Source organism: Sturnus vulgaris, chromosome Z (assembly GCF_052056855.1).
Source record: "Sturnus vulgaris isolate bStuVul1 chromosome Z, bStuVul1.hap1, whole genome shotgun sequence".
Taxonomy (NCBI): Eukaryota; Metazoa; Chordata; class Aves; order Passeriformes; family Sturnidae; genus Sturnus; species Sturnus vulgaris.
In genome coordinates this window covers 74,206,269-74,231,485 of record NC_142283.1, presented here as the reverse complement: position 1 = coordinate 74,231,485, position 25,217 = coordinate 74,206,269, and the positions used below count along the sequence as shown (strand labels likewise).

The following is a 25,217-nucleotide window of genomic DNA, read 5'->3' as shown; positions in this document are numbered from 1 at the left end:
CCAATTCCTAGCCCAGCACAGGACCATTCCCAGAAGTCACACCATGCATCCAAGACTATTGTCCAAACACTTTCTGTGCCCAGTCAGGCTTGGTGCTGTGACCACCTCCCTGGAGAGACTGTTCTAGTGCGCAACCACCTTCTAGGTGAAGAACTATTTTTAATATCCAAAGAAAAGCGCTCATGACACAACTTCAGGCTATTCCCACTGGTCACCACAGAGAAGAAATCAGTGTCTACCTCTGCATCATCTTCTTCCCCTTACAAGGAAGTTGTAGATGCAATGAGGTTTCAATCAGTCTCCTTTTTCTTCAAGAAGATGAGCACACACTGCAATCTCATGGACTGGGACCTGTTCAACACCCCATTGAATCACTGGTAGTCACAAGTAAAGCACATTCAACAATTAAAGCTGCAATGAGATGTTTAAAAACCAATTCATGATGCTCTGGAGCCTCATCTACTGCCAGAAGAACAATTAACTACATTATCACCTAAATCTCTTCCTTACTTAGAAATACATTCTTGTTAGTTAAAACTGAACCCTGACATTGAATTTATTTACATACTAGCTAAAGTATTCAATAATGCTTTAATGTCTAAGAGGAAAGTATATTTCCATAAGAAATATACTTTACCAGGAACTGACTGCTGTTATAAGCTGAATTGGAATACTGTATTTCTACAACTTTTTGAATGCACTGAACACAGCTAATCTATCTCACAGTCCCTTAAAGTAGTCTAAGTGCATTGTGTTCTATGGTCCAGAACACACACCTTCAGAGCACTGAGTCTCACAAAAAGGCCAGACACAGCCAAAACAAAAAGTTACCTGACCTACTGACACCATGTTCTGTGAAATACAGAGCAAAATATAAAGTCGATGTGGAGACACTCTGGACAGCAAAATCAACATTTATCATTGACTATCTGCTCATGGTCATTCACTGATACATTAAAGATGTATGGACATTTTGAGTTGAGTCTGTAATAGTATTATTTCAGCTGTTTGTGTTAAAATCTGCTTTACAGGCTTAGCTGACTGGACTGACAACATCCAGAAACGGCAACTTAGATAGACTTATAACGACCTTTGAGTTAGCTTTTCGTTTGGTTGGGATTTTTTGTTTCTTTCTTCAAGGATCAGACTGCTTATCACAATTTGAACCTAGCAAAATGAGCAATGCAAAAAGCCCTGAATAGAGTACACAGCAGAACACTAACTTCTCTAAAAGACAAGCCCATAGTTTTATATACGGTTGTCTAGAATCAGTCCATTGTGACTTGAGATTTGTTGAGAAAATGCAATGCCATTAGGTCTCAATTTGTTCATAACTCATGAATTACCATCATATTTATTATGGTACCTAGGAATTTTGATATTTCTGTCAGTGCAATTTTCCCCAATATCATGAAAGCCACTGAAAATATGATTCATATTTTAGACAGGACAGCAGACCACTTATATTAAAGAGTTTACTGTGTATTTGCAAAGCACATTGTGAACTACACCCTACACTTTAGCAGCCAGGCAACCTATGGTTCCTCGGCAAATTATGTCTCTTCTCCTTTTCCTAGCATGTTCCTGTGCCACCACTGCTTTAGCCATATTTGTCCTTCAGGATGAAAGGATATTTTAAGAAAAAAAGGCAGGCACACAAATGGCTGAAACATCTCCTGGGAGATGAAATGGCACAGAAAGATCAGGCTGCTGTGGGAACAGAGCTCAATCAACCTGAACAGCATAACAGGGTTTTTAGAGGGGATCTTCATCTTCCTGACTGTATGGTACATGAGCAGCACAATTTAGCAGGTTGGAACCAAAAAAAACCCAAAAAAAGTAAGCAGCAGTATGGACTTGTACTTGCCTCAGGCAAGTGTGGAACCCCACACTCATTTTGACAGTCCCCAACAAGTCAATAAGGACATGTTACAACCCATGAGACAAAATCTAGTCTTCTTAAAAGCACAACTGGCAGCCTGATAAAAAGAGAAGTTACAAAATACTGTTATTTTACTTCCTCTTAAGTTGGCTCTCAGTGTCGACTGGCAGTGTCCAGACACAGCAGCTGGAGGGCCATGCTCCACCTCAGACACTGCACTGAGCAGGGACACTTGGCTGAGGTTTCACGCCCAACCACACCTACTGCAGAATAAGGAAGCAACAGACAGCAGCAAGCCACTGTCTCCAAATTACCACAGTGACAACAGTTTTGAGCCTAAGTGGGATATTATTAATTAATTAAATGGGGCTGAACAAGAATATTTCCTCACTCACAAAGCAGTGTCTTATTCTCTCCAATGTCTCATATTCATCAAGTCTGTTTGGCAGGCTGCTACTATAGTAATGAGCAGGGTATCACAAACTGATGAACTTAATTTTAACTGCAGATCAAATGAGGAAATAAGATTTGAGACTGGGAGGAAGAAAACTCTCAATTAAAATCTGTTTAATAAAGATTTTAAAAATATTCAGGCAAGCAGATGCTTCAGTTTCCATGTCAGAATCCAGTGCAGTGCCTAAGTCCCCCATCAGCAGTTAATATCTGTCCTTGCAGACACTGCAATTCTAATAAGCAACCAAAATAGCTGTATTTGAAGAAACATATAAAACATTAACTGAAACTAGTACTAGTTCATCACTTTCTTAATATTAGTACAGAGCACTAGTGAAAAAAAAATAGGATAAAGTATTAAAGAAAGAGAGAGGGCTTCCCAAAACTCTTGTGTAAACAAGTGACTGTATTCTCTCATGACAATTAATAAAAATGCACAAGATTCCTGTAAATGTCTTTCTTTTTTCACTAGTACCCACAGATCAAGGTTGTCTGTACTAATTTAAAAACAAACGACAGGCAAAACCCAAACAAAATTAAAATTTAAAAGTATCTTTATCATTAGTTAAGACTTAATTTTTAAAAATTCCGTTTAAAAGGGATAGCAACAGATGAACCTAAGATGAAAGCCATTCCAACTCTCAATCTTTCGTTTGTTTTAGTTTTCTGTCTGTACAGCAAGTTTTAGTCCAATGATCTATACTACAACTGCAGCTCCAGTAAAATGTGTAACACAGAATGGCAAAGATTATTCTAGCTTACAAAAGCAGTAACAAATTATTATAATTTAACCCTTCCTAAAACTACCAAATTCCCTGCGTCCAAAGTCTTTACCCCTTGTCTTATTCAACACATTTAATTGCGTTTCTGCTTTGGATTTTAGAAGAGAGAGGCAAATAATCAAAGATTAATTGAACACATATCAACACAAAAAAGGTTTTTAAAGCTATTATAATGTTTTCTGTGATCCGTTGTTCAATCTTCCTTCAGCAAGAACTCTAGGCCTTTTAGCCTCATTGAAGTCAGAAAATGTACAGATACAGGCAACAAAAACTGACATGGTTGCAAGCCCCCAAGACACAGGAAATGTATTACTGAACTTCCAGGAACAGACCAGGCACAGCAATAGCAGCTGACTTTCAAGATTGTTCTAGAAGTTAAATATTCACTTCCATCAGTTGAAAAAATCTGCAGTTTCAATTCCTTTCCTGAGGCAGTCTCAAGAAAGTTACTTTCTTGATTCCTGAAGAAGGAGCTGTGCTAAACCATGGGAAGACCTCTGTGAACATCTAAAAATGTGATTGCTTTTTTATATTCAAGATAAAAAGCTACCAGTCAAAGATTTCACACAGTGACAGGGTTGGGAAAAGGCTGCAGGACACATCCTCAAGAGGGCATATCTACTGTACATGTAGAGTGAGCTCAGATTTTACTGCTCCAACTGTAGAATTATATGAGTATGAGGAAAAAGAACAGTGAGAAAAAATTACATCTGCAAAGTATCAATATAATGCATTTCCCTTGAGTGCTGTTGTCCAAAGCGTCTCACCATCTTTATTGCTGATTGAAACAGGAAGAGTTTGCAGGAGTCAGTTGTTCCTCAGGAGCCATGCTGATGACTCGTTGTCTGCATTGCCTCAAGCAAGTACACTGAACGTGAGCTTATGGATCCTGGGAGAATTCCTGTCTCATCTTACAGTCTTCTATGGTAAATAGGAAAAATATTGACCTGCATCACTGGCAGAACACCAAAGAAACTTTACTATCTCTATGCTCTCATGTTTTACCAAGGAAAGACCATTGCTGGGAGCAGTCTTGGGTAACAGCACAAACACTAATATATAAACTTCAAGTTATGTTAACAAACTGTAACCAATAACCAAGTGACTATTCTTACCCACCTTTTGAAAGCCCTCTGAGCTGTTACTTCAAACAATCATCCTGCTAGGCCAATCTATCATTAGCTAAGAACACATTGCCATTTGCAAAAATAAAAAATTTCTCTCTAATACCAGAAAAAAAGAAGTTTATTTTAAGGATTAGTACTCCTAAACATAAGCTACGCAAAGGAAGACAAATAAACGTACAAATAGGTCTTACAAATAAAAGAAAAGATAGCACTTGGTAGAAGTTTTGGAAGATAAAGTGCTCCTCCTCAAAAGACTGAAGTTAGGCAAAAGCTGTTCAGCTATTCAGAGCCCAAAACAGGATGAGAACAAGGGACTGAACATAGCATGTTTTCCAGTAGTAAGCATGTTTCAACCATGACAGTTAAGTATTAAAATTACCATTTAAAAAAAATAAATTCTCAAAGTATCTATTTCTTGTTCCTATTATCACAGTGTCTCTAAGAAATGTGCTTCACATTTCAGTATATACTGGTGATTCTCTAGTTTTAACCAAAATCTGCCAGCTACACTCAAAAAACATCCTGTGGACTTGTCCTCCTCGTTTCTTCAAAAATACTGAAGCTTCTGAAGCAACATGTACCCTTATTCATACAGAAATATCTCAAGGAAAGAAAATGCAACTTTAACTGGTATTGAGAAAAAAATTAAAATGTAAAACAATCAGTCACACCAAAATCAGATAAGTCTGATGGACTTCCGCCTAGGGCTTTATCTTCCACACAGACAAGTAAAACCTTCAGATTTGTAAAAAAACTGGTTAGCAAAACCCACCCAGCTCCACTGCTGTCCGTAAACACTCCCGAGTGACTCCGGACAATCAAAGGCAGTGAATGTCCTAAAGCATTCAGAGGACTTGACCTTATGTTTCAGACGTCAGTATCTACAAGGAATCAAGTTCTGCTCCCTGCACTAGTAAGTCCCGTGTTTGCAAGGACCTGCAAGATGCACTTGTTACCAACAGTCACGATTAACTACTGAAACTTCAAGGAACAGACAGACACATACAAACTGCACATTGTTTTCTAAGCACCACACTTCAGACTATCAGAACTAGATAACAGAGATTAGACCAGGGTTGTCACCATGAAACAAACAAAAAAAGAAAACGACAAAAAAAGCCAAAACAAAACAAAAAAAGGCTGCACTGGCCCAAATAAAAATGAAATATATAAAACACTGGAATTCTCTTTGACAACTAGCCATCATTGGAATCCCGTGAGGAAGAGGCAACAGCAAGTCCACTTCCCAAGTATATTTGTCTGCCAAGAAGTATTTCAAGGAAAGTTTTGGCCTGTTCAAATATTTTAAGACCTGGAGGGAAAAATGCAGGTTCCTGACATCTTTGACTGAAGACTCTCACTTCTTGCCCTCTGCCAGAGAAAATACTTTCTTTTGTGAAACCTCTCTAACAGCCACCAAGGTAGAAGAGACAATATTCTCATCACTGGCCACACAGCATGCTGTCATGAATTGTCAACTCCATCAGTATCTCAGATCAGGAAGTATACAAAGACCACAGTGGCTCAGAGGTGGTGCTTGTACACCCATGAACATAATAACTTCCTCTTGTGACAGAAGGAAAGGAACCTCAGGTGATAAAAGTAAATACTAGCCAAGTAAATACACGGTACACTTGCTGTTTATTCCATGACTGCTACAATTAAGTGGTGAAGAACCACTAGTATCACAAATCTCTTCATACCTGTTTCTCTGTGTTTGGAGCAATCACAAAGGAAAACAGAAAAAGTAAGGCCCTTGGTGTTTTCTCTATTTAGAGTTTGCTTGAGTAGCATCCAGGGGAAGGGCACCGTTGTGTCTACAACTTTCAACCATGCAGCAGCTGCCAAAACTACAGCCAGGCCCTCCCCTTACAACAGACACTCTGACTGAAGTATTCACTGAATTAACTAGGAGGCTTGGAAAAAACATTAACTAGTATTTAGTAAAGGAAAGGTTCATTGCAGCCAGGGAAAAAAGAAACCGAACTAGCAGGATTTCAGGGTTGATAATCATTATCCTCTGCAGCCAGAACCAACACAGCCCTCCTGAAGTCTCTCAAACAAGTAAAGGATGGCTGAGCACACATAAGGACGATAAAAAAAACCAACATTATTACTGGAGTTTTAGTTCCCCTTTGGGACCTGGCTGTACATTCACTTGAAGTTCAATCCATAGCTTGGGCAGAACCCAAATGGTTTGTTCCATTAAAATCAAGTATCAGCTCACATCTAATACCACACAACTGTGAGCCATCACTAGAAATGGCATGCCTGCTCCCCCACTCCTTAACCACAAAATATTGGTCCTTTCCTTCAATCAGGCTAATGATCCTGCAGCTGCAGAAGGAGTCGGTTCAGTGAGTTCACTCAGGAGCAAATTAAACCCTCTAAAACAAAACTATCAGTCAATTCAACAAACTTATCCAGCGGAAAACTATGTAGCTTTACAACTGCAGAATCTGACAGGAGGGACAGGGATCGAGTTCATGAGGAAAGGGGGAACTAGCTTTTTAGCAGACATGCACCATTACAGCACAGGTAGAAATGTATTTTGTTTTTCTGGGATTCAGGAAAGCATGACTTGATCCTGGTCAAGCCCACTGCGTGCAATCAAAAAACGAGAAATGCCTATAGGCATTTTAAAAACAAACAAACAAAAAAAAAACCTACCAGCAGAGTTTTGAAAAAAAGTATATATTTGAACATATAATTATCTTGCAAAAAAAAAAGGCTTTTATCATGTTTACTGAGGAACACTTCACGTTCAACCTCTTCGGTATCGGTTAGCATCCAGTTAGTAACTTGCAGTGAAAAGGATATTTAAAATTTGGAGGTGTTTCTATCCAAAAAAGAGGAAGGTATATCCAACATCAGAACAGCCACACTAACACAGCTTATGTTAAACTAAAATACAGTCTTTTCCCCCAGCTACAGAAGTGTATGTTTACATCCAGCTTCAGGCATTAAAATAGAGATTCAAACTAGTCCAAAGCAACTTATTCACTGATAAAAGTCTTTAATGATTTTGTATATACAACTAAATAGTCAATGCTTTTGCCAGTCATCTATGGACTTCACTTTTAAAGGAATAATACACTTAAACATCCACCCATTCCATATCAAAAGCCCCACCTTGACAAGGTTTGTTTACTCTGCCAGCTCGTTAAAACTCACTGCATCCCCTCTGAGGGGGAAAGGAGGAAATCCAGACAAACCCATCGTGGAAAAACAGGGCTGGGTTACTTGGATGTTCTCTGAATGGCTCTCTCCACTAAAAGAATCACAAGGCAAAGCCTCTTCAGAGTGCAATAATTTGCACAGCTTTTCAGCCTGGATGAACTCTGGGGTCAGCAAGAAGCCCAGGTGGGCTCAGGGCACACACATATATATGTAGGTGAGAAAACACCTGCAGACTACCAACTACACAATTTATAAATGTTCTCTTCAAAGAATACATGAAAGGACATATGATCTAGGCCACACTCTGGTTAAGCCATCAATACTACAATGCAAAAAAAGAATTTAACCGGCCAAAGCATCTCAGACAAGACTGAAGTACACCACTGAAGCTGCACAGGGTTGATGACCTTCCTGTACTAACTGTGACCCATTTGTCTCTCTGCTTCCCGCTCTTCTTTTGACAGCATCAGCAGGACACTTCCAGAATAGTTAAAGCTTGGGCTGTCAGCACACACACTACTCAGGCTTCCAGTTTGTCAATACCACCAACTGTTAAAACAAAAAAGAAATTCCACTGGATCACCCTCACTTATCACTACCTTTATAATTAACAGCCACCTGCACTCAAGATGAGTAATGCATGCAACCATAAAAAAAAAAAAAAAAAAAAAAAAGGTGCTAAACAACAAATAAAAACTTTTCAACTTTACTAGGAAAGCTAATCCAGAATAAGCTGTTTCAGAAAAGTTAAAAAAGCACAGAAAAACAAGTACTGGGAACTGCTGGCTTTGGCTGTAAAATAGCAGAAATGCATACTTCAGTAACCTGTTCAGATATAACAGCCCATAAAATGAATTGTTGTTTCCACAGAAAAACAAACCGAGTAATACGATTCAAGTAGAAATCCAGGCACTCCAAAGGACACCAAGAACAAGCTAACATCTGTCAGGACAGTACTCAGTAGGGGGAATTCTCTTGGAACAGGGAGCTCAGAAACAAGGTGTCACACAGGAAACAGTGCTGCACATTGGACATCTCGCTGCCAGATCATGAACACGCTCCTTGCTTGCACTTTCCCTGCCCCCCCTCAGCGTCACCTAACCCCTCTCTCCTGGAACAGCTTCCAAAGGAATTCTTCGAATAGAAACAGATACAAGCAAGAATACTAAAAATAGCAGAGCAAGAGCAGAGATATTCTCACACTTGCAGAAACACACTCAACCGCATTTTTTTTAAAAAAGGCCCCTATTTAATTCACACTAGAATTGACAATGAGGGACAAAGTGGAAAGTGCCACCACAGACAAGTTTTGGACAGCAGGATTAATTCAGACTTATACCACTCATCAGATCACATTACAACACACACACAAAATAAAAAACTGAAATTACAAGCCACAAGTGATATAGAAGGAAATACTCTGTAATCAGTAAGGCTGTATCTATAAAATATGACAGCAGATTTTTGATTTTAGCTTCAGTTTTGCTAGCAACAGCAAAATAGCTCAGTATTCTTACCACACCTGTACTGAGCCCTACCCTTGAACTAGACACCAAGGGAAGACCACCAGCACAAACCACTCCTTGGATACGTTCATATATTCAGAAGACCATAGAAAACTAGGAGTCTTGCAGAAAAAAACTTTTAAGTAAAGCAAAATATTCCAGAAAAGTTTTTCTGTATTTTTGTCCTAGATTATGATATTTCTCAAGATTCATCTTAGGCAGGAATATCCACCAAAATAAAAAATATGCGTTTTTTTGCAGTGACATACATGACTCTGACACTAAAGTTTGAGAAGGAGGAAAAGACATTTTGTAAGGCGGTATTAACCATTTCCTTTCTTCACAATCACTGTACATAATATCTTAATGAAAACTATCAGCCACTTGGCTCAGTTTAGCATTTTAAAGTTAAACACTGTGAGACGTGGGCAAAATCCTTTTACAAACCTACTGTCAGGTGCTCAGAAACAAGTGAAACAGCACCAAGAACTGAAAGACATCAAATATCACTTCCATTTCTCTGCCACTTCTGGATTACTCTTTCTACAGTCACAATCATTTTTACCGTTTTGTCTAGCTTTAAACAAGCAGGTTTCCTCTGATACTACTCCTCATGTTAACTTGCTTCAGTCAGAACACTTGGATTTACCCCAGGCTTTCCCACCTGATTTGGAGTATTATTTTCCTCAAAACCACAGCTTCCCAATTCAGTGTCAAGTGTAAATTCAGTTACTCCATCATTCTAGAATTCATGTCAGGTCAGGTCTACCTTATCTGCACCAAAATGATACGAAGCATTTGAAAGAGATGAAGGATTAACTATCTTTACAACCTAAAACTTAAGACATGCTAGAAAGGTGCAGGCAAAAAGAAAAAGCCCTCTATGCAGAATTTAACCTAACAGGAATAAGTCATCCAGGCTGCTCTAACCCTAGAAGTTAAATCAAAATGAAATTCATCTCTCATTTCTTAGTTTCTTAAATTTTCTGAGGAAGATAGCAAAGAGACAACGTGCTCACATAAAGTGTAAAACTGCCCACTTTTACTGCATTTAACACAGTATTTACTTTCTCTCTAAACATAAATGGGGTGGAAAATGACTCGTATGCTTTTTCTAAGACCCATGGCCATTGTTTCAGCTCCATCTGTACCTTTTTCTGCAAATCTGGTCTGACTTAAATGCTATTTGTGTTTTCTCCAGAAGGAGGTTGTCACTCTCCTCCATTTCTTTCCAAGCCAAACTAGCCCACAATAAATTTCACAAAAGGGCAAGAGTAATATTTTCTTTTTAAGTTCACAGAATCTGAAGAAATATATAAAGCTTTTCTTCAAAACTTCCTATTGTTAAGCCATTAAAAATTCCTTTTCATGTTAATGTATTCCCTTACCTTCATAAAGTTAACATTCCCTTTTAACATACTTTTGTAGTCTGAGTTAGTTGAGTACAGCATAGTAACTAATGACAGCCTCCAATTCCACACAGGTATGCCAAGTATATATACTGTACAAGGCAATATTAAAATGCCTAAGTATAAAATGTGTTTTCTAAAACATTCCAAGATAGTAGTAACCTATCCATTTTACCACTGGAAGTCTGAAAGACCAAGCACTTTCCTGCAAGATGAAGTTACTCACTTTTGAAATAAAATGGAGTTGTATTCTATACACATCTTAGCCCCCAAAACAGCTTATTTATACTAACTGTACACTTCATCCTTAGTACACATATGAATTCTGAGACTGCACCTGGAATACACTTCATGCTAACTGCAGTGTTCAACTCTAGCAACAGCATTAAAACATTATAGGTACCAGCTACAGAGAGCATGCTGCACCTATAAAAACTTCACTAAATAAATGGTTTGACAACAACAATCTTGAAAACCATTTCAGAAGATGTGTTGTAAACATCAGTTTTCTCCAAACAAACAAGAAAGCTGTACGTACACAGAAATCAAGCAAAGGATGAGCAAGGAGTAACCAAGATAAAATATCACAAGTTCTAAAAATTGCATTACAAACTTAAGTAACAGCTTTTTAAACACAGTAATAATTTTTAGTCATTTACAGAGCCTTGTTTAAAAATTCTAGCACAGCAGGGGGTTGTTAAGCACACTTGCTGAAAGAACCAACATGACACTGTAAATAAATTCAGAAACCAAGGCAAATTTAAAATGCAGAACAGTATGATGCCTTAAATGTGTTCTCAATTTAACACAAGACTGTTTTTCAAGTTCAATGAGTACATAGTCCAAAACGCAGCTTTTTGAAAACTAGTAAGAACCTGAATAAGTAGAATAAAGTGAAAATAAAAATTTTAAAACAAGAATACAACATACTTCCTCTGATCAGGGGAAAAAGAACAAAACTGCAATCAGCAGAAAGTAAATGGCTAAAAACCTGCTAATTTTCTCACCTTCAGAACACTGAAATTTGCCTTCTGCAGGGCTTTAGAGTGCCTTTTTGAAAGTAAACAAGCCTCATCTAAGTAGGTACCGTCCTTTTGGTTCCTCCAGTTTTGATGTCTAATATTAGAAAAACCATACTTACTGACCCTGTTGCTATACTCTAAAACTCTAAGGAAAAAGGTGTTAGAATGACCTTAGTTTTGATATTCAAAAGAACACTGCCCTGAAGTCTGAGTTTTTAAGATTTGTTGGACGATACTGTGAGCTCGCAGCTACATCATAGGAATTTCTGCACAGGATCAAATGCAAGGAACTGATTGAATGAAATAAAACAACTCTCAATACACTGCATTTAAACATTATGGAGTACACAAACAACTGCTGAAGACAGCAACTTCAAAGAGTAGAATTGTTACTTCCACTTATTCATGAAAGTAAACTCTTCCACTTAAAGAGTTGCAAATAACTCCAAGAAAAACATTTTGCGCTCCTTTTAGATTTTATTTTGCCAGAAAAAAAATAAAGGGAAGGAGAAAGCATGTTTAAATGAATTACCTCATTCTAAGAGCCAGAGACATAACTTCCCTTAAAACCATTCTACAATCTCAAACGTTGTATACAGAAGAAATAAAACCTAGAAAATTCCAAGCACACACAGCACCAAGAGTAAGGCCTTCCATATCTGAGATTACGTTAGACTTTATACATATTGTAATATGCAAGTACATTTGAGAACACAAATCTTTGTTTGACAGATTTATCAGTTCCTACCAAAATCAAATGAGGAATAAAGCAGAGATCAAGAAATGCAGCAACCTTAAGTGAGAAGAAAAGCTAGGATGAAACTCGGTAAATTAAAAAAAAATAATAAAAAAAAAAATCAACCTTACAAACTAATATGAACACACTTTAGAGGCAACTAAAATTCAATAAACGTTTATCTGGAACTCACTTGTCAGCAAACATTTTACCATGACTGAAATGCAAGTCGTTGAACAGTTAGAAGCACACTGATGTCAAACTAAAATTCTCACATTACCAAGAAGTATTTCTTTAGCTGCACTCTTCTAGAGCTTCAGCAAGATATCCAATTGCTGTAAAAGAACTGAAAATGCAAGTCCCAGAAACTTGTGTCAGTGTTTTGGTAAACCTTAAGCCTCTTGGAGCTGTGATGTTTTGAATTTAATACAACTGGAAAACATTCCCATCATCTTCTTCAAGATGAGCTTTTGGGGTGCTTTTTTTATTTTAAACTCATCTGAAGCTTAATAGAAATCCTATGTTTTTCAAGTTCAACTGAGGGGAAATTTCCATGTTTTAAAATTAGAAATTTGGCTGATTTTTTATATATATATATATTTTAAAGTTCTGAAAAAGAGAGATGGAGAATACAGATTATAGGTCAGTCTTTCAACTAGCTTTGATACATCCCTGAATCTTAATGCTTGGGAGGTCAATGCACACCAAGTCCTGGGAGAACTAAACATATCACTTCCTCCCAGCTGGTCTTTAAGACTTCAGGAAAGCAGAGCCCCAAACCTCTCTAGCCATAAACACCATACCAGTATAAAACATAATAGAGTTATAATGTCCAAATATGCATTTAGATAAACCAGCCTAGTGGGAAGTTCTATTTTCAGGCTTTGCCATGTTTACAGATTAATGCCTTTACGTTTTAACTGTAACAAAATCAATAAAGTTCATATATACATTTTAGCAAAGTCTAGCACAGTGTTTGATCTATGCTTACATTTCACCTGGCAGAGAACTTGAGAAGCGTGAAGTTAAGATTTTTCAGAAAATGTAAGAGGTAGTAATGTTCTTATTTTATTCAACAGAATGACTACATTAATCTACCAAAATAACTAATTTTCCTCAGAATTACTGAGTGCCAGAAGAGATAGCTTATCCCCTTCAACATTTCTGTTTTATAAAACAAAACAAAAAAATCTTAAAAAAACTTGCAGCCTTTCCAGCATATCTGCTCATATATGAACTTCTGGGAAATACAGCAAGTTGTCAATACTGCACTGCACATAGCAGAACAAAAACAAACTTGTAGGAATACCAAAAGTAAGATGCAAAACAACCTCACAGCTTTGCAGTCAGTATTACCAGAGACACAGCAACTACACACTAACAGAGTAACACCACTTCAAAGGACTGAAACACAGCGTCAAATAATTCACCAGGCCGACGTAACAGCCAAAAGGGATGTTGAGAACAGAGACTCCTTTCTCTCCCCCAAGTACTCCACCAGGATTGATCATTCTTGGCATTATTTCATTACTCCCTTTTGTCAAAGCAGGAATTTTGTTTGTTTGTTAAGGCACACTTAAGGTTCCCCAGCATCACTTGTTCTGCTTATATGAACCAGACTCCAAATAATTTGAACAAACAAATCAAAGTAGCAACCCTTGATATCAAGATCAAGAATACCAAACTCTTCCCCTTTCTTCCCCCACCCCAAACCTGTCTTGTAACTAGCCCCAAGCCACATCCTCCTCCTGCTCCTCCACAAGCAACTCAGTCTGTCCTTCTCCTTCTACACACTGCATTGGAATCTGTCTGTTAAATCACGTAAAGTATCACCAAAAGTCCATGTAAACAACTGATCCTAACTTTTCTCCAGTACTGTGGAACAACTGAAAAAGGAGGAAGAGTTATATGCCAGCTTTTCAATCTGTCAATAAAGGGGACCTACAACCATAAAATCAGTTCCTGGCCCCTCACCACTCCAAAAAAAGTCCCAAGAAGGAAAATTATGCTGATTCTCGTTGCTCAACTCTTCGATTTGTTTTCCCCTACCTTCAGCTCCAGCTCCAAACAGCTAGTTGCTTTTTTGCTGGATGGAAAGGCCTTTAGTTACCACAGTCTGGCTCAAATGTTCAAAATCACCTTGTTTTCGCCTGAAACGCAAAATGCCTCAGTCAATATGTTTTTGTCTTCAATTTTTACTTAAGTATTAAAATAAACTGAAAAGGGATGGTTCTGCAATTTCTTGCATTATGTTTTATCATATTTTATAATGGGTCAGTCATTTCATAACTAATGAAGCACTTGAACATCTTCTCTTGATCAGTCATTTTAATGATTTGTTTCTTGAGAACAATATAAAAGTTATACATTCTTGCTTCTCTCTCTCATGGCCAAAGTTCTCAAAAAGCACTCCCCAGCAATCCACAGAATCAGCAAGGGAACAAAGTCATCCAAATATTTGGGGTAGGTTTCCTAGCAGAAACACCTCAGTGATGTTTCATTTCGGATGACTGTTTTACAAGAATCATCCCAGCACTTCCCAGATGCAATAACCCTAACTATGAAAGTAATTTTAACCATCTAACTTTATTTCAACCTTTCTCTACAGTTGTGGAGGTCTTGAGGTTTTTGGGGAAGGTGACTGGACTTGCAAGAGTCCAAAAATTAGGCTGGTCCAGTTCAACTCTAATTTAGAGCTCATATAATTCTGCGAAGTTTGGGCTTTAGTCCCATTAAAAAGTACTTTAAAAAATAATTTTGATGTACACAGCTTCATAAAATGGATGGTTCAATATGCAGTAAGAACTCAGTCTAACCTCTCCTAAATGATGCATTGTACTGTAAGTCATCATGTGCAATCCACGCAATTCCTACATAGAACACACAAAGGACCTCGGAAATTTTATCACTATCAGACAATCAAGTGTTCAACCTGTTTCTTCGCTCACAGACTGCTGAATTATTGTTCAATTATCTTCAATTCAGCCAGAACCAGGACAGTCAATTGCTCCTCATTTGTAAGCACAGAAATTATTCAAATTTGAAATATGCCTCTTACTGCATTTTCACAGTACTTTCTCTAAACCCACCCATTTCTCGACCAACCAAGAATCATTAATTACTGTGAATACCACACCACCCATACTAAATTCAATGCTTAATCCACCTCTTTCTCAAAGGCCAGTAAGGACATATGATTTGAGTTTGCCTAAAGGACTACACATCTGACTATGTCAAGTAGCTGAACCCAGAGAAAAAAGTCGGGGGGCGGGGGGGGGATGTGGTGCCTCATCAATATGCCTAAGTACCTGAAGGAAAGTACACAGACAGAGCCAAGCTATTTTCAGCAGTGCCCAGCGACAGGACCAGAGCCAATGGGCTGAAACACAGGAGGCTCCCTGAGAACAACAGGGAACACTTTAGTGCCCTGAGGGCAGGCAAGCACTGGCACAGCACAGGTTGCCCAGTGAGGTGGCGGAGTCTCCACTGGAGATTTTCAAAACACATTCAGACACAGTCCTCGGCAATCTGCTGTAATGGCCCTGCTTGAGCAAAGGGAGCCTAGAAAAACTCCAGAAGTCACTGTCAGCCTAGGGCAGCCCATGATGAAGTGAAGTAAAAGGCAAGAAAATCCTTTAACAGAAAAGCTATTATCAAAAACACCCCACAAGCTTCATTAGAGACAACTCTTAAGCTCTAGCATTTATGCTCCAACAGTAATACAGAGAAAAATCAAGGGAATCTCCAATTAAATCAGGGAGGCTAAAATTCCTTGGGACAAAATCCAGAAACATACACTACTACATCAACAAATAAAATGGTAAACAACAAAAAGTGGAGTACAGGTATGAAGTTGAAATGAGTTTTATACTTGCAGTCATAACAGAGAACTATTCAAAAAAGATAATAAGCAATTTCTTCCAAGATGCAAAGAAGAGTTCCTGGGCATTGCTGCTAATCTGGACATCAAGAAACAGCAAAGAAACCCAACAGATTGAAGAAATCTATCAGAAAATGCTTTCTCAAACTCTAAGGAAAAAACAAATACTTTTACATAGTCATTAACTTAATTTCACCAACCTCATAAGTCTATTCCAATCTTTCTCTAAAACGAATTTCAGGCAGCTACCCCTTGGCACTTGCCCCATGTTCAAAACATTCAGAAACTCATTCAGTGGCTAATAAAAGAAAGTGAAGCACAAAACTGCTCTCCCTCATCACACTTAGTCACCCGAAGTTAATATCACTAACTTAGGTCTCCCTTATGTCAGACTCAAAAACGGATCACAAGTCAGTAATCTCCAGGACGTGTGACTGAAAGCTGAAATAAAAGCAGACACCAATCGCTTGGGGCGCAATCCATCAAATGCAGGGACCAGATTTTCTTGAATACAATATACTATATACAGCCCAATAGCAGCGCAAGGTTTGCACCAGGATTCCTTTCAGATTCCTGTGGCAGACACTGTGTGTAAGACAACATATGATTTTGAAAATCAAAGAAGAGCAGAGAAAAAAATAAATCAGCAATAGCTTTCAAATATGGAAAAACATAGATAATGAAACAGTAGAAAGCCAAGCGTTGAGGACAAAATAGCCATGATTCAGTTAACATTTAAAAACAAACTGGAACAGGAAGCAAAAAGGTTTCTGAAGCCATATGCTTCATTCCATATTACTATACATCCAACACCCTTAAACCACTAAACAAAAACAAATTGAGTAGAAACAAATACTGTGTTTTCCTTGCTCAAAAGTAATCTCAATATGGTCTCTAAAATATCATCCTACTTCCAGAAACACTACTTTGGTAGTAAGAAATACAAATGTAATGATCTAAATTAAACCAATGCCAGATGCAATAAAACTGCACTTCCTCTCTATACAGCTAACCATTAAAAATGTTCAGGAACACGGTTGTAACTAGTGAATTCAAATCCCACACCTTCAATCACAGGGCCACCTAACAGACTGAGGTAAGCATTTTTCCCCCACCACTGAAACAGTTTTAAAAAGTGAAACCTGATGATACAAATCTGAAGGTTAACAAAATATTTGTGTTTTCTTCATTTAATTGTAGATTCACATACTGAATGATTCTGCAACACCAATTCCACTGAACCTACATCTTCTATAGCAATAAGCTGTATTTCCTGTATGATACAGCAGAAAAACAAAACCATAAAGTTCACCATAAGAGTATTACTTCAGGCAAACCTTAAGTCTCAAGAAAGATCAAAGCTCTCTCAACATAGGAAACATTTCATTGTTTTTAATGCAAAATGGTACACTCAGCCAGGTTAAGGACTCCTCCAAGCTCATCTGCTGGGAGACTGATTTAAGAAGCCTGGGGAGAGAGGGGGAAAAGGCTTGACAGTTTTACCTTCAAAAGAAGCCACAATATTGCGCAGGTTCCACAAAGACAGCTGGACAAAAAGAAATAGAATTTCAATAGCATTGAGAATAGAAACAATCCCATCCAAAGGAGCTGCACAAAGTTCTTAACATAACCTATTTTACAGGTTTTACAATCTAAAGAGACCATAAGTAAAACAATATGCTCAGCAAAATATTTATGATGTAGTAAAAGCGGGCTGAGCAAGCCACGAGATCTTAGGCATCAAACCATACCACCTCTAAACTGGCTGTCTTTAGTCCCTGTTTACTCCTTGAAGCATTAAAAAGTAATAAGGAGAGGAGGGCCGAGGGTACCACACCTATGGAAGGAACAACCTTCCAGGAGCCCCAGGCGGATGGGGACTTCCAACAGACTCCCAGTGCAGATGGCCAAAATCAAAGAGTGTGGACTTTCATGTTAGAGCAAAACAGACAAACCCTTTGTACAGTTTTTGTAAAATATGAACCTGAAGTAATTGCAAAGGAGGCATTTCACAACCTTTCATCCCAGCTCTCACTTTAATGAATGTAACCTGTTTAGGGAAGTTATATGAAAAACAGTGCAAGTCCAAACTAGGTCTCTGAAAATCACAGGGGATTCAATGGGCTACAAGTAAACAGACTGTATCAGAAATAAACCTAAAATTCACCAAAAGCTCTAGCAAAATAACAACACTGCAGTAGGTATCAATTGTATTTCCTCTAGCACCTTCCACTCAAAAATTCTGAAGTGTAAAAATACAATACAGTTTCTCTAATCTGTATTTTACAGAGGGACAAGTCAATTGGTTTCTCTTTCAGCAAGGTCATACAAGGCTGCTGCAAAGCACTGAACATGAGTCTTCAGAATCCTGCCCAATGTGCTTCAACCAAATAAGAAACAAAGATAAACAAAGATGAATAAAAAGATTCAAAACAGATCCAAAGTTTTACTCTGTGTCTTTCACAACGTGCCTATTCTAAGTATAGGTACTAAATGTGACTGAAACTGCAAGTACACATTACTACTAATAGTAAGACTCTCAGTGCTGATTATTAATAGAGCATTAACAGTATATGACATACACACCTTTCAAGCACTGTTCATCAGCATGTTACTCTGCTATGACCATATCAACAGGACAACGCCAGCAACAAACAAAGCTCACCAAAAAATGGCACTTTACAAGGAAATCATAATCTAAAATAAAAGTTAATGGAAGAAATGTAGAGCATCAACAAACTACTTCTAGGTTCTAGAACTACAGCTTCAAAAAAAAAGCAGAGTAGCCAACCAAACAAACGAACGAACCTTAAAAAGAACAGCTTCTGGTAACAGACAAGATTATTTTTCCCTTATCTTCCTTACATTTTAGTAGTGAGTCTGTAGCTTCCACATCCCCTCAAATGATCAAACCCTTTTGCAAGTCATGGCACCAGGAGTTTTATGAAGGATGGGCCAAAACAACTGAAACAGTCAAAATTTCAGAAATGTCACACTTTTTTTACGACAGACAGTTTTCAAAATCAACACACTGATAAAACTACAACAAGAACAAAGTAGAACAAAGCTTGTCCAAGTCCCACTCGTCCCCACCTCCAAGATTACCAAGACTATTGAGGTTATAAACACAGAAGTCAGCTAGTTTTCAAGAGTCACAAAACATCATTAATCCTGCAAAGTGATTTCGCCTGGCTTGCTTTCAAGTTACCTAGTATAACGTTAAAAATAAATTCTTTAAACAAGTTAGGTCAAACCACCGCAGAGCGATTGGGTCCAGGTATAAATACTGAGTCAGACAGGTAGGAATCCAAACCCAGATTCCATTAGAGAACGTGATACAACCAAGGGAATTGCTAAGAGGGCCTGGTAAATACTAAAGAAGTAAAAGCCGGGAGGCTGAGTTGCTGCCATTTTTTGTGAAGGGCTCTGTTTCAATGGCAAGTACTGCTCCCCCTCCCTTGCCTTCCCTCACATCCAGCTCCAATTTCTCTACTTGGAAAAAAACAGATGCTCTCAGGCCAGGACAGCCCCTCCATTCCCCTTCCATAGCTATTCTTCACACAGCTCCGTAGCAAACCCCGAGTTTTTGCTCCACAAGACATCCCGTTCCTCTGAACATACCGAAGGTGCTCTGCACATCCACACTCCTGTGCTAACACACTTACAAAAGAAAAGTAAACCAGTCCACCCTGCTTCCAGGTGGCACTCAAGAGCAGTGCAGACATTCCAGCACAAGCTTTTAAAACTATTCCACATCAGAGAGTTCAGACCCTTGCCATTAGACTCATACATGCACCAGGTCCTTTCTACATCCAGCTTCGTGCAAATGAATGCCTACCAGTTCACTTCCCTACTGCAATTTTCATCAGCAACAGAAGAAAACACAGAAGAATTTTTTATTTGTTGTTTTTAAAGGCAACATAAGTCAGACCAATAGCGAAACCCTGCCGTGACACCCAATTCCAAGCAACCACGTAGCAAGATGGCAAGGAAGGACTAAGGTGGAGAAGGTTAACAGAGGGAACGGTTCATTCATTCTCATGTCCTCAAATAACCCACTGTAGCTACTGAGATGTTATTGTCTGTAGTTGTGACCCCCCACCACCAGCGAGGGAATACCCGGGAAGGGGATGAGTAACAACATGGAAGTAAAGACCTGCATAAGTCACAGATCGATACTTCATCTTCCACTTGTTCGCTTCTCGACCTGCCACCTACCCTCTGGCCTGACTCCTGCCGCCAGCCCCACTCTTCATTTGCGGGGTCCAGCTAGCCCCGCTTTCCTCACATCCCCCCGAGCTAGAGACACAAACCCACCCGAGGGAAACCCTCGGTGTATGACACGAGCACCTCCAAGTTGAGATAAGAACCCCTCCTCGAAGGTGGACCCCCTCCCGCGGATGTCAGGGGTGCAGAGGGAACCCACCTCTCCCGGGGCCAAGCGGGCACCCCCTCCCCAGCCAGGTGGGCGCTGCCCGCACCCGCGGCCCTGCTGAGCGGGAGAGGAGGGGGGCGGAGGGGAGGGACGGCGATCTAGGCCAGGGCGAAGCTTCCCCGGGGCGGCCACCACGGAAAGTAGGGCAAAGCCGCGTCCCCCCGCAACCCGTCGGCGGGCGGCCCGGGGCTGGGCGGCCCGGGCGGACACCGACCGACCCGCGGACCGAGGGACCGCCGGCCGGACAAAGCGGGGCCGGGCCCGCGGGGCCTCGGAGACGGCTGAGGGGGGCAGCGGCCGCGCGCGGGGACCGTTGGCCGGGGACGGAGGCGGGTGAGGGGGCCCCGCGCGCCCGGTACCTGCCCAGTGCGCTCACAAAGCGGCGGCGGCGGCACCCGCGACCGTCACGTGACCTCCCCTTCCTCCTCCTCCACGCGCGCGCGGGGTCGTTTTCCCCCCTCCCACGTGACGCGACGTGCGTGACGTGACGCTGTCGCGCGCAATCCCGCCCCGCGCCCCTCACGCACCGCCAGCGCGCGCCCATCCACCGGCGCCTTCTTCTGCCTCTGCCTCCCGCCCCCTCCCGGTGACCACGTGAGAAGCGCGCGCGCGGGGGGGAATGCCCGCCCCTTCCTTTCGCCTTCACGTGATCGAGGCCCCGCCCCTTCCTCGGCGCGCGCTGGGCGGGAGGAAGGGGCGGGGGCAGCGGGGCCGCGGCCGCGTGAGGGCCGCCCTGAGGGACGCCCTTGCCTGGGGGCTGTATGAGAGCTCCGCTGAGGGGCCCCGGTAAAGGACACCCAGACGTCCCCCATGGAGGGGCCGCCCGAGTCATCCCACCAGTGATCCCCTGAGGAACCCGCCGAGAGAGCCCATGCGAGGATTCCTCTGAGGAACACTGTCAGGGACCGCGTGAGGAACCCTGTGAGGGACACCCTGAGAGGAGCACCCTGAGAAGCCCCCGTGAGGGATACCATGAAGGGGCCCCGTGAGGAACCTCCGTGGCTTAGGAACAGTGCATTTTTGAACCAGTTCTGCACTTACATTAATGTAAATGTCTCCTCCTCTTGTGAGGCGGGACACAGAGAGGCACCCTGTTGACACTGGAGAAGTCCAGGATAAAAGATAGCTGCACTGCAGGACTAGAAGGTCAAGTAAAGTATGGTGGGGATTAATGGCGACCAGAGAGGGATTGGCACAGCCAAATTGTGCTAGAGAACTTGGTGCAGCTTGGTGCAGCATCCTAATGGATGGCAAGAAAGGATAGTCAATAATGCTTGACTCCCTGAGATGAGAAGTTTTGGGTTGTGAGTCAGGAGAGCGAAAAAAACCCAAAAATGTTTCTTGCATTTTGGCTTTTTCCTGCTGTAAATTTTTTCCAATGTGTACAACACCTCTGGTTGCCCAAAATGCAATTGTCCTTACCTTTGGGTATCAGTGCAAGGCCTGGCATGTTAAAGCCAGGCTTACTTACCTTGTGTGGAAATTGGCCCCTGCTTGGTGCTGAGTAGGCAGGGCTAGTGAAGGTGATGTTCAGGACTGTTCAGCCCCTAGTGCCACTAGTGATGATGTCCCATGGCCCTTGACCTTTGCTGTGGTCTGATATTTCTTACTGCTGTTTGCTCATCCTCTGTCCCTTGAGCCCATATTCTCCATGCAAGTAGAAAGGGCATGAAATTTGATTTTACCCTAAACAGTATCTGAAAATTAATCAGTTTTTTCATGCTTCTGTCTGCTCTGCATAGAGTAGATAGATTTAACCAATCTGCATTCTTGACATTTACTACATAGATGGGCAGCAGCTACAACAGATCCTACTGCTGAGGAACTGCAAGATCTCCCTGTTCCCATTTTTTCTCAGTAAGATACAGAGTCCTTTGAATTTCAGACCAAACAGTGCACAGGTATTGTTGATTTTCCTGATGCAGCTGTTGATACTCTGTTTTATTACTATTGCAGGGGGACAATTAATTACAGCTGTAAACAAAGTTTCACAAGCTTTGTGACAAACATGTCTGCAGCTCCATAATCTGTGTGGATTTAATCAGTATTATTAGCATTCTTCGATCATGGCTTGGCAATCCTTTGATAATCAAGATGGAAATTTGGTGTGCAGCACAAAACAACAAAGGCTGAGAGCTCTTGGGAAGCTGTTGTCAGATGGTGTAGTGCCAGCTGGAATGTGTCTGAAAATCACACAGAATCCAGCCCAAGAGCATTTGGAATGGAAGAAAACTAAGCAGGGATACCAGGACCAAAGTGTTGTAAGCTCTTTCTGCTGTATATGGAGTAAATATGAGAAAATGGTATACTGCACTGACAAAGCTTCCAGGGGAGAGCTAAAGGAATAAACTGGTGGAAGCTTGGGTACAAAGACCTTCACTTTAAATATTGATCAGGAGGAATTTCTTCACTGAAAGGTAGTGAAGCATTTGAATGAACTGTCCAGGGAGGTGGTAGAAGTGTTCAGGAAATGACTGGACGTGATAATTAGTGCTCTGTTCTAATTGCCAAGTTGCTGATCAGTCACGGAATGGAGTCACTCTCTGGTGTCTTGTCCAACCTAATAATCCTGTGATTCAGTACATCAGACTTGGAGAGAAGACCCTGCACTAAACACTGTGAAGGTTTGACCAGACCTGGCAGGCAAATTCTACTTACTGCCTGTGTCAAGATTTTTATGTGCTATTACAAGGATTTGCAACCTCTTCAGTTTTTCAGCCAGTAAATAATAGTCTGGTGCAGTTGCAAATCCAGATAGGCTATTTCAGCTTACTGCAGGATTGTTTTGCTCAGTCACTTTCTGCAGGTTTCTGAAATAGGCTGCAGTTCACATGCCACTGGCTGGACTTCACTGTTCCGGTGCTTTGGCATTCTTCTTGCCTATGACATTGAGTGGAGAAGACTGTTTGTGTTAAGAATACCGCCCTGTTCCTAGTTCAGGAGTCCGCTCTACTTCTGTGTTGCAGTAAAACCATGTCTTCTTGACAAGCTCAGGTGGTACTATCTTCCCTGTTGCTAATGCTCTCTCCCACTTTCCACACTACCAACCCTTCCCCCTCAGGCTCATTGGACAATTGGTCTGACTGAGCTGACGTTCAGAGCAGTTTTTGCTATCTATTCTGAAGATTTTATTTTCTTAGTGCCCCGTTTTTGCTTTTTTGTATCACCTGGTCTAACAGAATACTGCTATTTGCTGAAAACTGGTCTCACAGCTTTGACCCTGATGACCCCTCTTCAACAGCACTACCTTTTTCCAAAATATATTGCACTAGCCTCAGAGAATCAGCATAATCCAGGTACGCAAGCTCTGCAAGGAAGAGGCTCAATATAAGGAGACCAATCTTGACCTTCAGCTTTGAGCTGAGTTTGCAGGGAATCTGTGTAGAAGCCCAGAAAATAATGGGGCTAATCTCAAATGCTGATAGCTGGGTGGCTGTGGAGGCAACCAAGGATTGTTGGTACTAGCAGCCAGGGATTGTTAGCAATAACACACTGGGACAGTGAACAGAATGTGCCTGGAGGAGGGGCCACATGGAAGTAGAGCAGCACATTTCTGGGACAAACATCTTTATCGTGGCTCCTGGAGATAAGCACAACACAGCACAGCACACGTGTAGGGATGAGGTCAAGAAGCAGGCATGGGCTGTAGGAGGATATGGAGACCACCAAATACCCTGAAGCCTCCAACCCATTTCCACAATAACTAAATTACACAGAAAGAGAGACATTTACCTCCAGTGCAGGGAAACTCATCTAAAAAAAGGTACCCCCACAAAGTCCAGGTGTGTGTGTGTACCCCAGAACCCTGAACACCCCATCATCTGCATCAGTGATGGAGCTAGGACTGCTGATCTCTCTTTCTTTGTCCCTTCCCTTCTCCTCTTTAATACATCTCTCTCTTTTTCTCTCTTCCCTTTGACATCCCTCCTTGATCCTAAACCCTGTGCTTATGTGTTTATAGGAGGTCAGAGACTAACGTAAGAGTTGCCATGCAGATCGTGTAATTTACTAATAGAACTTTTTGAGATTTTGGGGGCTCTCTGCCTTTTGCTGTTTCTTTTGTCCACAAGCATCTGCAAATCTTAGGTGCTCTGTTCTCCTGAAGGGTGGGATGCCACAAGATTATATTCTCCCTAGGTATAGTAGAACAATTAAAAATTTTGGTGGCAAAGTGGAGTTCTCTCAAGAGAACTGTTAAAAGGATTTGATAACAAGAGATGTTATCTTTGGGCATACCTGGGGTTGCTGCTGCATTTAGATATGGGGCGAAACTTGTGGGGATGCTGCCAAGAAATGGGATCTAATGTGTTAGATTGTGTTGTTATGCCTGCACAAGCAGAGCTTCTGCAGCAATTGTACTTAAAAGGGTTGCCATTTACATTGTGGAAGCAAGCCCTTCTGCTATAGATACCATTCACGATGGTGAAGGCAGGAAGTATAATGATATCATCACATCCAACCTTCATAAATCCCAGGCCATTAAAATTCCTAATATCCATGGACCTCATTGGTCCATCATGTCTCAGCATCTCCTTGGAATTTGTGTTGGGCTGCTTGATCATTCTTTAGAGTCAGTATGTGCCTTGAGATGACCCTCTTCTCCTGGTGGTCCCTACAGACATTGGTCCAAGTTTCTTACCTTGTAGTTTGACTATATGAAAAAGGTCATGCATTTTCATGTGACCAGAATTTGAAATTATTCTGCACAACCACCTTAACCCTACTGTTATATTCTATTCTTTCAACCTTTTCCAGAAAACATTTTACTGAATTTGTATTTATTTCCAGATTGTTGAGACAGTTCCA

At 40.8% G+C, this 25,217-nt stretch overlaps 1 protein-coding gene across 32 annotated transcripts in view; it reads right to left on the bottom strand.

The window, feature by feature from the left end:
- UBAP2 (ubiquitin associated protein 2) overlaps positions 1 to 21,010 on the bottom strand; it is a 224,130-nt gene extending 203,120 nt beyond the window's left edge. For 20 of the 32 annotated variants that reach the window (XM_088156697.1, XM_088156705.1, XM_088156701.1 and 17 more), the window contains exon 1: positions 20,771 to 20,882. The gene's annotated coding sequence lies outside the window, so the exon portion shown is untranslated. Of the gene's footprint in view, positions 1 to 20,770; positions 20,883 to 20,938 lie in introns of those variants that run through there. The other 12 variants (XM_088156698.1, XM_088156708.1, XM_088156716.1 and 9 more) reach the window with 4 other exon arrangements.
- Between the last annotated feature and the right edge of the window lie 4,207 nt (positions 21,011 to 25,217).